Source organism: Castor canadensis, chromosome 12 (assembly GCF_047511655.1).
Source record: "Castor canadensis chromosome 12, mCasCan1.hap1v2, whole genome shotgun sequence".
In the NCBI taxonomy this organism is placed as follows: domain Eukaryota; kingdom Metazoa; phylum Chordata; class Mammalia; order Rodentia; family Castoridae; genus Castor; species Castor canadensis.
The window spans coordinates 75,021,610-75,038,295 of record NC_133397.1 but is presented as its reverse complement, the minus strand read 5'-3'; the positions used below and the strand labels follow the sequence as shown (position 1 = coordinate 75,038,295).

General features: G+C 45.7%; 1 protein-coding gene and 1 non-coding gene across 2 annotated transcripts in view; both read right to left on the bottom strand.

Annotated features, from left to right (window-relative positions):
• Nucleotides 1-16,686, bottom strand: part of Tcf7l1 (transcription factor 7 like 1) — a 150,432-nt gene that overhangs the window by 112,807 nt on the left and 20,939 nt on the right. The gene's annotated exons all lie outside the window — the stretch shown is intronic.
• Nucleotides 11,225-11,414, bottom strand: LOC141415131 (U2 spliceosomal RNA). The gene has a single exon (XR_012440153.1). It is a non-coding gene; the product is annotated as a U2 spliceosomal RNA (small nuclear RNA).

The window sequence follows — 16,686 nt, the reverse complement described above, 5'->3', positions numbered from 1 at the left end:
AGTAGCATCACGTGAGAACTTGTTAGAAACACAAGTTTTCAGGGCCCCACCCGAGACCACTAATTCAAACACCCTGGGGATGCAGCCCAGTGATATGGTAGCAACCTGTCCTCATGACTCAGATGCATCTGAGAGCCATCACTCCAGCACTTAGGTTGTTTCACTGTAAGAGAATCAAGAATCTGTTCTGTGCCCAACTAGTAGGAAACAACAGGTGTTCCCAATTTCATTCCCTAGGTCAACATCATTTTTGAGTACAAGATGAGTGGCTCTGCTGATTCCAACATGACAGTAAAGGCAACAAATCTTTTTGCTGTTAAGAGGCAAAAGAAGTCAATGCCTGCCAAGCAGGGGTGACTGTGGAAGGAACGCAGCCTGGTGTGAGTTGAGTGAGTGAGTGTAACATCAGCTCAGTCCTACAGGACCCCTCCTTTCTCACCTCAGGGCTGTAAAACGGTCCACCCCAGCTGGTGGCTTCTTCCTCTCATCTCAGTCCTTTCTTCTTTCCACCCAAACACCACTTACCTGTAAACATGTGGCAGCCAGGAGACCCAATTATAGTGGAGTTGGCTGAGGCTCCCAAGTGACCCCTATCTTGAGATCCCTAAGACAACCATCTCCATGGTTCTCAAAATCTCAGACCTGACAGAGGTGGGCAACCACAGCCAAGCCAGGGCTTCAGTGACAGCTGTACCGGCCTCAGATTCTAGAAACATAACTAGGCCTTGGAAAAGACAGACCTAGATTTTCATGTTTATAAAATGAACAAATTACTACCTAATGAAGGCTAGCTAAAAGCTGATGTTCCTAGCTGGAGAAAGTAAATCCTCTGGAAAGGAGGGTGAACATTCCTAGATTCTGGGATTCAGGACTACCCTCTCTCATACAGCCTTTTTCCCCATAGCCCCATCTGGAACCTTTAGTGCACAGGATGGGTTCCACAGTGAGTCAAGGAGAGAAAGACAGATAGAAGGACAGAGATGCACGAATGTATGCTCAGGCAAGAGCAGAACTGATCAGTGATGGCATCTGAGAGAGAAGGAAATGGCTAAAAACAATGTTTGCCACCAAGAAAAGAAGCCAAAACAGTAACTATCTAATGATAAGTGAAAACACAGGAAATTCTGAAAGTGTGTAAGAAGGACACTGGGGTTTTTTTTGTTTTTGTTTTTGTTTTTGGTGGTACTGGAGCTTGAACTCAGCAGGCCCTACACCTTAAGCCACTCCACTAGCCCTTTTTCATATTGAGTTTTTTCAAGATAGGGTCTTGAGAACTATTTGTCCAGGCTGGATTCGAACCTCAATCCTCCTAATCTCTGCCTTCTGAGTAGCTATAATTACAGGCATGAGCCACTGGCGCCCAGCTTTTCTTTTTCCTTAAAGGATTAAAGCAGTGCAAAAGTTTCTTCCTTTTCTTTCTAAAGAGCTCATTGTCCAACACATGGAGACACTCCCAGGGCTCCAGAACTGGCCCGACCACACACCACTCCACTCCTCACCTTCTCAAAGGCCCTGGTTTTCTCTGGGGCGGGGGTGGGGGGGTGGGGGGGCACGCTTTCTCTCTCTGATCTGCTCTCTGGTTAGTGTCACTAGTTAATAAATGACAATATCCATTCTACAGAATGCAGCCAGCCCAATGCTGACTATAGCTACTTTCCTTAGTCTTCGATGCCTAGAATCATGGGGAAACTATTACACAGTGAAATGAAGACACCACAAAAACTTACATATACTCTGATCATAACTACATAAAACAAAGATTAATCAGAATAAAATAAAGGAAGCCAGGCACAATGGCTCACATCTATAATCACAGCTACTCAGAAGCAGAGATTGGGTAGCCTGGTTCAAGGCTAGTCCAGGCAAAAACTAAAAGACTCTATCTGAAAAATAACTAAAACAAAAAGTACTGAAGGTATGGCTCAAAGGGTAGAGCAACTAGCTAGCAAGCACAAGGCCCTGAGTTCAATAACCAAATGAAAACTTTCGTTAGGGCTAGGCATAGTGATGCATGCATGTAATATCAACTATTTAGAAATTTCAACTACTTAGGAGGCAAAGGTAAGTGGACTTGATCTGAGGCTGGCCCAGGCAAAAACCACAAAACTCTACCTGAAAAATTACTAAAAGTAAAAAGGCCTGGGGCATGGCTCAAGTGGAAGAGCACCTGCATAGCAAGAGGGAGGTCCTGAGTCAAACCCAGTACCGTTAAAAATATAAGAAAGCAGGTTTATTAGGTGGCAGGATCATAATCTTCTTTTCCCTTTTTTTTTTTGGCAGTACTGGGGCTTGAAATCAGGGCCTCACACTTGCTAGGCAGGCATTGTACCACTTCAGCCACACCTCCAGCCTTTTTTTTGTGTTGGGTATTTTCCAGATAGGGTCTCGTGAACTATTTGCCTGGACTGGCTTCCAATACTCCTGATCGCTGCCTCCGGAGTAGGTAGGATTATAGGCATGAGCCACCAGAGCCCAGCTTTCTTTTTCTTGTAATACAGCAGACAATGACTTTACACCTAAAAATTTATATATATATATATATATATATATATATATATATATATATATTTTTTTTTTTTTTTTTTTTTTTTTTTTTCTTTTTGGTGGCACTGGGGTTTGATCTCAGGGCCTCACACTTGCTAGGCAGGCACTCTATCACTTGAGCCACTCCACCAGCCTTAAAATTTTTTATTAGGATATATTTGTTTTACGGGGAATGAATTTGTTTTACAGGGGAATTGTCAGAGTGACAATTCCGATTAGGCTTATATTGTACATTAGTCACATGGCCCCCCACTGTCTCTCCCCTCAATCCCCTTCCAGCCCCACTTAAAGCAACTGCAAGGTTTCTTTGTTCCATTTCATATTATATATGAAGTCCATCAGCCATATTCCCTCACCTTAACTTCCTCCACTCCCCCTCACCCCTCCCACCAGTACTCCCCATTATCACTGTACCTACTGTACCATACTGTTTTTCATTATTAATATTTAAGTTGATGTTCAAAGGGGTGTCTCAATGAATTCCCACTGTGGGTATTCTTTACTTTGGTCCGTTCAACTTCTTTTAAATTTTTTAATGTATGGTAACTACATCACATGTTATAGAACGAATACTTAGGTCCCACTCTCCCCTCTAAATCCTTAGGTTGAAATCTGATTTCGAATGTGATGGAAGTGGGAGGTGGGACCTTTAGGAGGTGATTAGGTCATAAGAGCAGAACCCTCGTAAATAGGATTAGTGCCCTTACAGAAGAGGACAGAGAACTAGGTCACTCCCTTTCACCATGTGACAATGCAACAAGAAGTCAGCAGTCTGTAATCTGGAAGATAGCCGTCACCCAAACCTCACCATGCTGGTACCCTGACCTCAGATTTCCATCCTTCAAAACGTTGAGAAATAAATGTCTGGTTTATAAGCCACTCAGCAGCCCAAATGCACATCAAGCTTCCAAGAATTCACTAAATTTCTTCTAAAACATGTAACCTGCAGAAAACCATTATTTTGCCAGGTTGGAAAGGGTGGGTGAGAAGGTCACAGCCTATGTGAAAACCACTTTTCCCAAGACACCAAAGACTTTAGAGCCTCGGTCCCGGAAGTGGATGAGACTCACCGAGGGGGCCTCTAGGCAGTGGATGGAGAAGGTAACAGCTAAAACACAAGGAAGACTTCTCCACAAGTGGAGCTATCCAACAGCAAAGTAACTGCAAGGCCCAAGTTCCTGACAAAGGAACACAGGCAGAAGGACACTGAAGAACTGTTTACTTGCAGGAGCTGTGAGCTCAGGTGCTGCAGATCTCACTTCTGACCTCAACAGCCTGCAAGGTAAACAGCCAGTGGAGAACGGCACCTCCACTCCACCCCTATCTCCCAGGGCCTGGACCACTCACAGAAGCCACACCAAGACTTCTGAATGGTTCTTCCTTGCTGCGAGATAAGCCAGGGATGTCCGACACCTTTTGGCTGACCCTACAAATATTCCTATTTTCCACTTCTGCCATGAAGCAGGGAAGGCACGAGTGCCTCTCACTCCGACAAACAGGAGGAGATGATTTCCTACAGAGGCTGGTAAATGTTTATCAGAGGAAGTGTGCCCTCATGTGAATCATCCCGGCCAGCCTTCTAAATTCCTCTCCCTAATTTTAAGAGATCTGTCAGGTAAATCTTTCATTTTCTTCAGGGACAACAGCCAAAAAAGAACACTCACCTGACCACATCTGGTGGCATCAAGGGAGAGCTGATCCAGCTGGGCCTGCCCTGGCCAGTCAGAAGGCCTCAATCACACTTCCATGTCCTGGCTCAGGTTACAGCCAACTCTGCTTACCAGACCTACAGACTCCCTCTTCCTGCCCTTCCCACCTTCCTATTTTATTTTCCTTTTTTCTCTGTTCACTACTATCTCTGCAGACAACGAACGCAGACAACAGAGAGGCAATGAAAAAACTCAACTGAGTTACCTGCTAATGGCGAGCTCCTGATCCATGGGGAAATCAGAGGTTGACAAGTAGACAAAGAATGAGGTGGACCTCACTGTTATTGATTTGGTGATCTCGACTAACACCCCTCCCCACCAGTCCTAACTGCCACAGCGCAAGTCTATGACCAGCAAGGTGGGGAGCCTTTGCTGCAGTGCCTCCTCATGGCACAGGAGTTATCAAACGTCCTGCTGAAGGGTGGTCGGCACCTGAAGTCTTTCTGTAGAATTTGCACAGATGGGCATAGTCAGAAAGGAAACCCATGGTTTATGTTTTATCAAAATTCAGGTTATTTTTTCAGCTAGGTCAGCTATGTGCTTTCAGGAGTAAAGCAGGCCTCAGACTGATTTAAACCTGATCCCCCTCCAAAGACCACTGCACAACTGAGCAGGTGCTTCCATTCACACATCTCCCGCCCCCTCCAGTTATGTGGCAAAGGGCTCACAACTCCCAGACACTGAACCAGCCAGCACTCACAGACAGCCACTATGAGCCATGCTGAGCAGGACGAGGACAAGGCACTGTCTGGGCCACACACAGTTCAGACCACACTGCCATAAGGCAATACAACAACAACGATACATATAAACAAAACATATACTTAAACATAGGTGATAGTTTCAGACAGCCATGTCAAAAAGGCCTGAGGATTTAGTCTAATGTGAGGTCCAGAAGAAGAGATGGGGCTGAGCAAGGACCAGAGAGACTACTGACGGAGAAGAGGCTGGATGCCCCGGAAGGGGAGAGTACAAGACCTCAGAACAGACTGAAGCTAGATGGGCATGAATGAAGACCAGAGAGAAAGGGGTGAGGGCATAATGCTGCCTAATAGGGGGGATGGCAAGGTCAGTGAATTCAGACTAAACCCACAGCTCAAAGTAGAGAAACACACATGGGTACAGACAGGTCACAGAAGCAAGAGAAAGTCCACTTCTAAAATGGACAATGGCCAACAAGATGAGATGTTCCCATCACCACTGAGCCTCATTCCACCAGCAAGGTGGACCACATCACCTCCGTTTTAGAAATCCCATTAGCACTGAGCCTTTCATGACATTTCCAAATGGTCCAGTGGAAGCCAAAAAGTAGAGAAAACCCACATGTTCATCAACTGATGAATGAATAAACAGAATGTGATATATCCATTCAACAGAATAATTGGCCATAAAAAAGAAATAAAGTCCTAGTACACGCTACAACACGGATGAGCCCTGAAGACAGTATGCTAAGTGAGAGAAGCCATTCACAAAGACCACATACTCTGTGATTCCATTTGTGTGATTATGTCCAGCATGGAGAAAGAAGGTCAGTGGTTTCCAAGGGGAAGGAAGAATGAGAGTGACTATTAATGGGGTAACAAAAAAAATTACCTAAACGGATGGCTCATGCCTATAATTGGGAGGCTGAGATCACGAGGATCAAGGTTTGAGGTCAGCCCTAGCAAACAGTTCTCAAGACCCCATCTCCAAAATAACAAAAGCAAAATGGACTGGAGGTGTGGCTCAAGCAGTAGAGAGCCTGCTTTGCAAGCATGAAGCTCTCCAGTTCAACAAAAAAAAAGTCCTAAATTTAAATGGTGGTAATAGTCCCACAACTCTGAATATACTAAAAACCACTGAAATGTATCCATGCACCCATTTAAGGGGATCACTTTTAAGGTAAGCAAATCCCAACAAAGTTGTTATTTAAAAGATGGTTTGAACCGGGTGCAGGTGGCTGTAATCGTAGCTATTCAGGAGGCAGAGATCAGGAGGATCATGGTTTGAAGCCAGCCCAGGCAAATAGTTCAAGAGACCCTCTCTCAAAAAAATCCATCACACAAAAAAAGGGCTGGTGGAGTGGCTCAAGGTGTAGGCCCTGAGTTCAAACCCCAGGACCGCAAAAAAAAAAAAAAAAAAGTTGGTTTGATAGTTTTGCTAAATGTAACTGCTATTCTCCTGCCTCCATACATAGTGTATACTGGACTCAATTTAATCTTTATTAATAATTCAGGATTGTCCCTTTATTGATCAATGGGTACCATTGGCTGTAATAAAAACAATGTGAGCCTCCCACAAGTGCTTCCTAATACTGCCCACATGGTGCCTTGTGTCTGTTTCTGTGTCCTGTCTCCAGTGTTCTCTATCAGGCTGTCTGCCAGCATGGACCTGCTTCCCCCTCACTACCCCGCCCCGCCCCACCCTGCAGCACGGCTATGCAGGGCAGGCCTGTACTTGTACCAATGCTCAAATGAGTGGTACCAATAAGTCATCTGCTGAGGCCCCCAAGCCTGAGAAGAAGACAGCCTTGTTATAGTCATTTTCCTTTTGGGAGGAAGATTTATTTGGTGAGCTTCATTTTTCTCTAGAAATAATATTTGTGTGAGAAAAGGAGGAAAATTTGGATCTTTTAAGCTACTGTTGCCATTTATTATTCATTAAAAAAAATCCTCCTGAGTTCAAACCCTAGTCCCCCCAAAATACTTCTCTCTCTCTCTCTCTCATGTATGTATGTATGTATGTATGTATGTATGTATGTATATATTTCGGGGCACCTATTCTGCCTGGCACTGTCCAGGTTCTGGGATGGCACAGCGAACAAGCTCTTATGGAGAGAACATTGTCGTGGTAAGGCAGATGATGACCACTGACGGCAGCAAATGCTATAAATAATAAAACAGGGAAGGGGAACAAAGAGGGCTGGGGGTAAGGCAGGACGCTACAATTTTAAATAGAGTGGTCAAAGGAGGCCTAACTAAGGAGGTGACAATTAAACCAAAGTTGGGAAGGAGAGAGCCATGGTGTTACCAGGAAGAATGCTCTAGGCAAAGGAAGCACAAAACAAGTGCAAAGGCCCTGAGACAATAATGTGCTAAGTGAGTTTGGGAACAAGAAATGTGGACAGAACAAAGTTAGTGAGGGAATGGAGGTCAGAGTCACGAGCTCAGATAGGAAGAACTCTACCTTCTACTGCATGTGACAGAAGAAGCAGTACTCCATTACCATAATCTCTCTGGTACCTGTGTGTGACCCTGTTGGGTGCAATGAGCTGGACACCCAACTGAGAACAACGTGGGGTAGGAGGGATGGGATGGTTTACTTGATTGTCAACTTAACTAGGTTGAGAGCTGCCAAGGGGGTTAGGAAGGCTCACTTGTAGGTGTGTCTGCGAGGGCATTTCCAGACAGGACTGATAAGTGGGAGAGCAACTAAGGGGGTAAGACCTGCCCTGAATGTGGGTGGCTCCATTCAATAGGCTGGGGCTCTGATGGAACAAAAGGTGGAAGAAGAAGAAAGAAGCCAGCCAATGCGGGCAAGCTCCACCATTCCTGAGCAAGTGTGTCTACTGCTTCTGCCAACACCTGTGGACAAGACTCCAGCTTCTCAGCCTTTCAACTCCAACTCACACCAGTGACTTTCCAGGGAGCTTCAGGCCTTCAGCCTAGGACTGGGGCTACATCATTGGTCCCTCTTGTTCTGAGGTTTCCAGCTTCTTGGACTTGGCAGCTACCAGGGTCTCTGGCTCCCCAGTATGCAGACAGCCATTGCTGGACTACCCAGCTTCCAATCATGTAAGCCAATCCAATAAATCCCCTTTTATAATTATTACATTCTATCATTTCTGTTTTCTAGAGAACCTTGACTAAGGCAAGGTACTCACAGGGGTCTCGTGGTGGACACACAGCTGGAATCAATGACCAGATCAATCAATTAACAGGCCTAAGGAGGGGCACCACCCAGCTCATTGGTTGGTCCATTACCTATGGCAATAGTGAAGACTGAGAAACAGATCTTCCAAAGTACTGCCAGGACTCAAGCAGCAACAAGGGATGTGTTTAAGTCACTGTGGGGTGGGGGGAGATAGGCGAGGATAAAAGCTACACTGCATTATGTGTTCTCAAGGTTTTTTATAATAATCTGGCAAAGATGCCATAATCCCCATTCTACAGATGACAAGACAGAGGCCTAGTGAGGCCAAATTACATGGCAAACACTGCAAAGCTAGCAACCAGATAGATGCTCCAAATCCAGGTTGGCCTCACTTCCTGAGTCCTTCCATCAGCTGATCGACATGGAATTGCAAATTTTTAAGTGCATGGTAACTATATTGTAGGGCAAATGTCTACAATTTACCTTGTACAACTGTAACTTTATATCCTCTGAATAACCTCTCCCCAAGTCTTCCTCTCTCCATCCCTGGCAACCACCATTCTATGTTCTGCTCCTCTGCTTGACTATTTTAGATTTCTCACTTAAGTAGGTTCATGCAATTAATGTGTGTCCATATGTGACTGGCTTATTTCACTTAGCTTAATGTTTTCTAGGTCCATCCAAGTTGTCAAAAAAGAGCAGGATTTCCTTCTTTTCTAAGGCTGAACGATATTCCACTGTACGTATGTTCCACATTTTCTTCATCCTTCTGACTATGGGTGGACACCTAGGTTGTCTTCATACAGTGGCTACCGTGAGTAGGGCTGTAAAGAACATGATAGCATATATCTCTTTGAGACTCTGATTTCAGTTCTTTTGGATATATACCTGGTAATGGAATTGCTGGATCATATGGTAATTCTTTACTTGTAATTTTTTCAGGAACTTCCATAGTAGTTGTACCTCAGTACTTGCCCTTGCAAGTTGCTCTTGTATCATGAACTAGCTCTTTTTGGCAGCACTAGGGTTTGAACTCAGAGCTTTGTGCTTGCTAAGCAGGCACACACCTCCACTTGCCACACCTCCAGTTCTCCATGCATTAGTTCTGACACAGGCAGTCTCAAGTTGCTGGAGTCAGTAAGGAGAAAATCTGGAAGGTGGGAAGGTTATAGGTATGGACCAGGCACTATCTGACTATAAAGATAAGGACCTAGCTGAAAATCTTAAGCAAAGAAACTAGAAAAGGCAGAGCTCAAGGGATAGAGCACCCAGTTAGCAAGTTCAAAGCCCTGAGAAGAAAGAAAAGAAAAGAAAAGAGAAAGAAAGGAAGGAAGGAAGGAAGAGAAAAGGGGAGGAAGGGAAGGAGGGAGGGAGGGAGGAAGGAAGAAAGGAAGGAAGGAAACTAAATAAAGCGGCAATCAAATAAAAATAGAAACACATGCACTAGCTTTGCCAACTATATAAAACCAAGATACACTATAAATACTGATCCTTTGTGGTTAGAGAATAAGGTATTTATTCACTTACTCAGATGTCCTGGTGCCAAAGAGACAATAAACACGTGACTGGCTTGGAGAAGATATCACCACCTTAGTCTTGAGTGTGCTCTGCGATTTGTATTAAGCACCTTCGCTTCTGCTATGATACCTGAATCCATTAGAGGCAGTGGACAGCTATCATTCCCATCCATCTTCTAGAATCTATGCCCAACAGTGGGGTCTGAGCTGACTGTACTCAGCAGTCAGTTCTGGCATGAATGGGAAGGATAAAACAGGGCCCCTGGAAACCCCCATGCCCACCAAGCTATGAGCTTTCCCCCACAACCCTCACCACATCTTCCTGGGCTCTGACAGGGCATCTCTCCTTATTCCCTACCTGTCCTCTCATCCCTGTGTGACCTGGAGCCCTTCTCTGATTCCCAGAGCACTTGGCTGGCGCCCTTGTTTCCTGCTCACTCTCACTTTATTCCTCCTCCCAGCCCAGAGAAACAGACTCTACTCCCAAGGTCTGGACCCAGAGCCTTCGTGCCTGTGATACCTGAATACTGTGACCACCTAAGGTGGATGCTCGGGGTCCAGGGCTTAGGAGCTCAGCCCGGCAGTCAAATTATTGCCACTAGCCCTGAGGCCTGACAAGCAGGTGACTCAGAAGGCAGAGATTACAACTGCCACTGAGTCCTGAGGCTACAGGACAGTTTAACAGAACTGAAAAGAATTCACTGTAGCTGGCTCACGCCTGTAATCTTAGCTACTTGGCAGGCAGAGATCAGAAGGATCACAGTTCAGGCATAGTTTGAGAGACCCTATCTCAAAAAAAAACCATTACAAAAAGTTGGCTGGCAGAGTGGCTCAAGCGGTAAGATCACCTGCCTAGCAAGTGTGAAGCCCTGAGTTCAAACCCTAATGCCACCAAAAAAACAAAGAGCCACCAGTATGTGAAAGATGCCACTCAGCTGTTACAATGGTGGAATGGGTAGGTATGCCTGGACCATTCAGTGGGGCTGGAATCAGGGTCAGTAGTCAAAAGAGGGGGCTGAATTCTTGTTGCACAGACTGTCAACTAATGCTGAACCGTAGGGTTTGCTGTAGATTCTCTGCTCACTGAACACATACAGGTGAACAAAGCACCCAAGAAGCACCTGGATACTTACAGGGCTTATAGTCAGATGAACACATACATGAGCTCCTCTGCCACCCTGCCACATCAAGTGATCCTCACTGAAAAGGAGCACATTGTTCCTAAATCAGAAAAGGAGGTGGCACAGAAGAAAAAGATGTCCCAGAAGAAGCTGAAGAAATGAAAACCTAGGTCACAGGAATATAAAATAAATTCAAACAAAAGTAAATTCTAAACTTTTCTCACTATATAACTTTTAATTAACATGTTAAATACGACCTAGCAGTAAGTCTTTTTTTTTTTGGCAGTACTACAGTTTGAACTCAGGAGCCAGCCCTTTTTTTCACCAGCCCTTTTTTGTGATGGGTTTTTTCAAAATAGGGTCTCATGAACCATTTGCCTGGGCTGGCCTCAAACCATGATCCTCCTGCTCTCTGCCTCCTAAGTAGCTAGGACCATAGGTGTCAGCCACCAGCACCTGACCCAGCAATGGTAATTTTAAGAAGGAGTGCACAGTTCCTGGAGTTACTGTAATACCAGGCTGATACTCACAGTGACCAAAGCAAGCTCCTATTCCATCTCTATGCTCCAAAAACCCATTTAATACACTGCCCTCGGACAGAGGACACATAGATATTAAACTGACAAGAACAAATACTGTACTTGATCTTAGCCAAAAGGCCAAGAAGCGACGCAGTAAGTTTTATAGTCACCTTAATTTTGAAGTAGTGATAAGGATATTTCAAGACATCTATAATAGTTCTAACATGTAAAATATTAACTCTGTAGTCAGGCATGGTGGTGTACACCTCTAATACCAGCATTTGGGAGGCTGAAACAGGATTGTGAGTTCTAGAACAGCCTGAGCTACACAGAGTATATTTTTTAAAACATTAAAAATTAACCCTACACTTTCTAATGATGACAGTCACAAGTACTGCTAACACCCCTATGGCTTGTCACCCACACTCATAACTGAAGGAAACGAAAAACTGCAGTTAGTGAAAATAAAATGCAAATTTTTTCAACTCAAGTTTTGGAGCCCTGATCCCCCCTCCCCAAATTCCATCTGTGAGTAGACTCAGGTTAAGAACCTCATGTTTACCACCGAGGAATTTGAAATTAGATTCTGTTCAGTCTGCTTCCCATCTCTGTGCAGGAACGATGGTAGAGGCCAAGGTTTACCGGACAGCAGGGCTGGACAATGAAGGGGTTTAGGAAATCTGGGGATGAAGTGCTGGCAACTCTACCATCAGCCCATTGTCTGCTGCAGGGGGGCACGCATCACCCCAAGAAGCAGGGGATCCTTTCAATTCTTTCGTTCAAATATCCAGTGAGGAGCTAGAGCAGTGTTTCACAACCTTGGCTGCATATCAGAAGCCTCTGGGGAGCTTTTAGAAAATTCCATCAAACCCTGAGCCCCACCCCAGACCAGCTGAATCCCAGTCTTTGGGGGTGGGGGCTGGGCACGAGCATTTTTAAAAAGCTCCCCAGATGATTCTAACGGGCAGCCAGGGTTGAGAGCCACTGGACCCCATGACCTTTGAGGTCTTTTCCTTCTCAGAATTCAGCAAGAGTGGATTTTGTGTTTATCTTAGTGGTTCTTGGAGCGTGCTCCAGGGCTGTCTGGAGTCTGGTTTCCTACAGGTTTAGGCTAGGGCGCCCTTTATGGGGAATGAGTAAAGAAATTCTGATGAACAGAGTCTGGTGACAAAACAAAGTTAAAAATGCCTTTTTGTCTCTTCATTAAAATATTAACTCAAGCCAGGCACCTTGGCTCACTCTGTAATCCAATCTACGTGAGAGGCTGAGATTGGGAAGATCGAAGTTTGAGGCCTGTGGGAGGAAAGAGTTTATGAGAACCCCATCCCCAAAAATAACCAGAGCAAAATGGAGGTGTGGCTCAAGTGGTAGAGCGCCTGCTTTGCTAGCATGAAGCCCTGAGTTCAAACCCCAGTCCCACCAAAAAGGGCGGTAAAAAAAAAAACCTGACATGAACTTAATAAGCTTGCTCGCTCTAAGCTTTGGTCACATATAAAGCACCTTCACGCCAGGAACTCAAAGATGAGCCCAAATCAAATATCCAGAGTTCTCCAGGCTCACAGTGTCACTCCAAAAACAAGCTGACAATTGCAAAGCAAAGTGAGAAATACCACAACTGATTACCCTCAGAGTCAGAGAGCCAAGGTACCAAAGCCATAGAAGCTGCCCCCAAAGGAGAAAGCAGAAGCCTTCCATGAGGAGGAAAGAGCTTGGGAAGGCTGACCCACAATGGTCTGAAGTGGTTTTGTCCAGCTAGAAACAGAGATAAAGAAGATAACTCCTTCAAACACCAAGAAAATTTGAGAACCACTGCTCAAGCAAATCTGGTATTTGACAAGGAGTAGTCTGGTCTGAAGACAGTACCTGATTTCCAGCTGGGGCTGCTTCTTCCCACACCACAAGAGTAGCCTCACTCTCTGGTACAGGGGTCTCTGTCCCTATCTGTGCACCACATAAAAGGTAGCCTTCAATAAATGCATGCCTAGACCCCCACAACCACAGATTCTGAGCACAGGGGGCAGTCATGTGTACTTTCAAAGCAAAACCAAGAACAAAAAATGCAGGCCCCAGGAAATTCTGAGGCCAGTAATTCTTAAGCCTTGGAGAACCTCAGAATTTTGGTCAAAAAACTCTCTTTTCTGAGGGCAGTCAGCCAGGCCCACAGCTTGGCACTTGGCTTGACTTGCCCAGCCTGCCTAGTTAGACTCTCAGCCTCTGTCTTCCACTCTGGGCTCCAGCTGACCACATGAGCTTCAGTTCTGCCTCAGAGGACTCAGTCAGTTCTTACTCCTCCTTCAGTCCAGTGTCCTGGCACCAACCTGGCCAGAGGATGTCCCTGAGTGCAGACCCCACCACAAGTGGATCACCACAAACCCTCAGTCTAATGTGGAAAATCATTTCTCATCCAAGAACTGAATGTGCTCAAAGGTACAAATAATGGCCTTTCTGTTCCACGTGCTTTGTGTGATAACCTGGCTTCCCAGAGGGACCACCAGTACCACAGGAAATCTTCCCCTTCCTTTCAAGCAACCATCCCTATGCCAGGAGCAGGAGAAGCCAGCCCTGGACAGGCAGGTAAGGTCGGAGCTCAGGGAACCAGCCCCACTGGCCGTGCCCTGTGCACCTCCCCTTGCTCACAGCTCAACCCTGGCTTCTCTCTACCTTAAAGAAAACTGCAGCCTGTGAGCTGACTTCTGTTCCCCTCTAGCAATGGCTGATCATTTCAAGTTCTGGTGCCAAAAACCAAACACCAAAATTACATTTTATAGACTTTATTTACCTTAAAAAGTATCCTGAGTACATTCATGCCTCCAAACCACCAGAGAATCTGAAAATTTACCAGGAAACTGGGCAACTGCAAAGTTATCCTGGAGACTCCAGTCAACACTTCATTAAATGAGAACCATCCGGTTCATGAGCTGAAGCTGGCGTGGTAACCAGGAGGACGTGGGCAGGGGAAGTAGATTTTTTCCAAGGGCAAGACGGATGTTAAGCCCTCAGCTATAGGAATGCTGGCATAGTCCCAAAAGCCAGTCCACTGAAGACATTCGTATGTCTGTGGACTGATGGACTGCAATATATGAATTCTTCCACACAGACAAGGGACACCCAGACAAACTCCCAATTACCTCCCTTTCTCTTAAACAGAAATGATTTCTGAGTTCTCACTGATCTTCTGGAACAAAAGACTTGAAAAATAAAGGCTAGACTCAGACCCAAGGTCAAGAGTTTCCTGTGCAGTTTTTTCAACTCAACTTTCTCCCTTGGGCACTCTCTGCACTACAGTGACTACTACAGACAATGTTTGTTTAAACTTGGAACTCACCTGTTTCGCTCTGTAACATGAATTTCAAGAACTGGGGTAAGGAAAGCACTTTTAATATGAACATGGAAACAAGGATGAGATAGGTTTAACATACTGTACTGCAGACATGCTGAGGCGGTGGAGAGGAGGAACAATGGGTCAGTGCTAATCCGTCTGTGTTGAAGGAGTGGCTGCCAGTCCCACTGGGGTACACATCGGAGCTGAGCACCATCACAGTTAGGGGTCATGGGGAAATAGGCTTTCAGGAGTGTGGGGACCTTCAGGTCCTTATCCTACACCAGTAGGTACCAAGGAAATTCCTAGAAAATTGCACACAGTGTAGCCAGCAAATCTTTGAGTAGAGTGTTAGAGAACAGAGCAGGGGATACAAAGGGGTGGCACAAGGAGTTTTTAGGAATTTGGAACTATAGTGGTGGTGGTGTCACCTATACATGTGTTACAACTCATAAAACTGTACCAAAAGAGCCCATTTTTCTGTGTCAATTTAAAATTTTTGTAAAGGAGAAAAAAACTTTAGGTAGAGGGATAAAAGTGTCGGCTGGAGGAAGAACATGTGACTATCCCCAGCCCCGTATGTGAGAGTGTCCAGCAAGGCTGGCCCCCAAGAGCCTTTGTTGCTGTCATCACTCAACCAGAGGGCTCTGAATCCAAAGAACAAGTGGCCAGCAGTCCAGAGCACCTGGGGAGAGGATGGAGCAGGGACCACAGAGCAGCAATGGACACACCCAGGGAGGAAGGGCGTCTCCTATACAGCAGGACAAAGGAGCACAGGGCAGAGGCAAGGCTACCAGCTGCTGTGAGGGTAGACTTAAAGAAGAGCCTGGTGTTGCCCTTCTCTCTAAGCATCCCTTCAGTCAAAGCTTCCCAAGGCCATAGGCCAGCGAACCCATTTCCCTGCTCACTCCGTCAGAGCTTCTCAAGTGCAGGCAGTCCTTCTTGCTCTGAGGGGTCTGCCTGGAGAAGACAGCACTAGGCATGCAGACCACATCATGACATAGGTAAGGACTGAGGAAAAGCCAGTGCAGAGACAGGTGTCTGACTCCCTAGACCCTGAGTAACCCAGAGCAGCCAACAGCTAGGCTGCAGCCTCAGCAGGAGGGCCTGGAATGCACAGGGTGGATACCAGATCCTAAGGTGAGGGTCTGTCCTGCAAACTGGGGAATCAGGGTTGCACCTGGGGATAACACAGACTTAAAGGGCTGCCTGCGACCACAGCAAAGGACACCTAGGCCAGAAGCAGCCCAGGAAGCTATAGAAACAGGAACACCAGGAAATACTTCCTGCCTGGAGCCCCATCTCCCTCCTCTCAGGAATCCCCTTTTCCTGAAGCAAAGCCCACTGCTATTTATTTAGACAACGCTGGCCCTGCACAGCCCTCCGCCACTACAAAGTCTTGTTCTTAAAAACTCCAAGACAGAAACTTCTGTGAGGGAAGACAATTTATACCAGAGATGGAAAAACTGTCAGATTTAAAAACAGAGAAGATCCTCTTTAGAGTGGAGTCTAGGGTGCCAGGAGGCCCTCCAGCAGGTGAGCTGGGTGTATGGGATTTTGGGCCATCTCCAAAGGACTAGGCCTTCCCAGAGGCCTCACTGAGAGACAAATTGTCACGTTATTCTGCTCAATTACCCACTTATTGAGGGGCATAACAACATTTTCTTAAAGCAGGACATGTGGATGAAAGACACAACAGTAGAAAATGCCAGAGGTTTTTGTTTGTTTGTTTTCCAGAAAGGAGACAAGAAACTTTATCATCCCCTCCAAAAAAAAAAAAAATCCTAAGCTATAGTTATTTTGAAAATTCAAACACAGGATTTTCCTTAGGGTTAGATGTGGGCTTTCTTCCTGTCCCCAAACATCTCTCAGCAAGAGGTATGGTCAGTAATTATTTCTAAACAGGTTCACATCCTTCCACAACAAAACCCATTTAAAAGCACAGAAACATCCCATGGGCGTTTGGGCTTGGAGCTCTAGACAGCCTTCAGCTTCAGAGTCACGTGCATGTTGTCCTCCACATCCCAGTCAAAAGGTTAGTGAGGTCCCAACAGAGGACAGTTGATGTCCTATGTTCTAAAGCCCCAGCCAGCAGGGACAAAA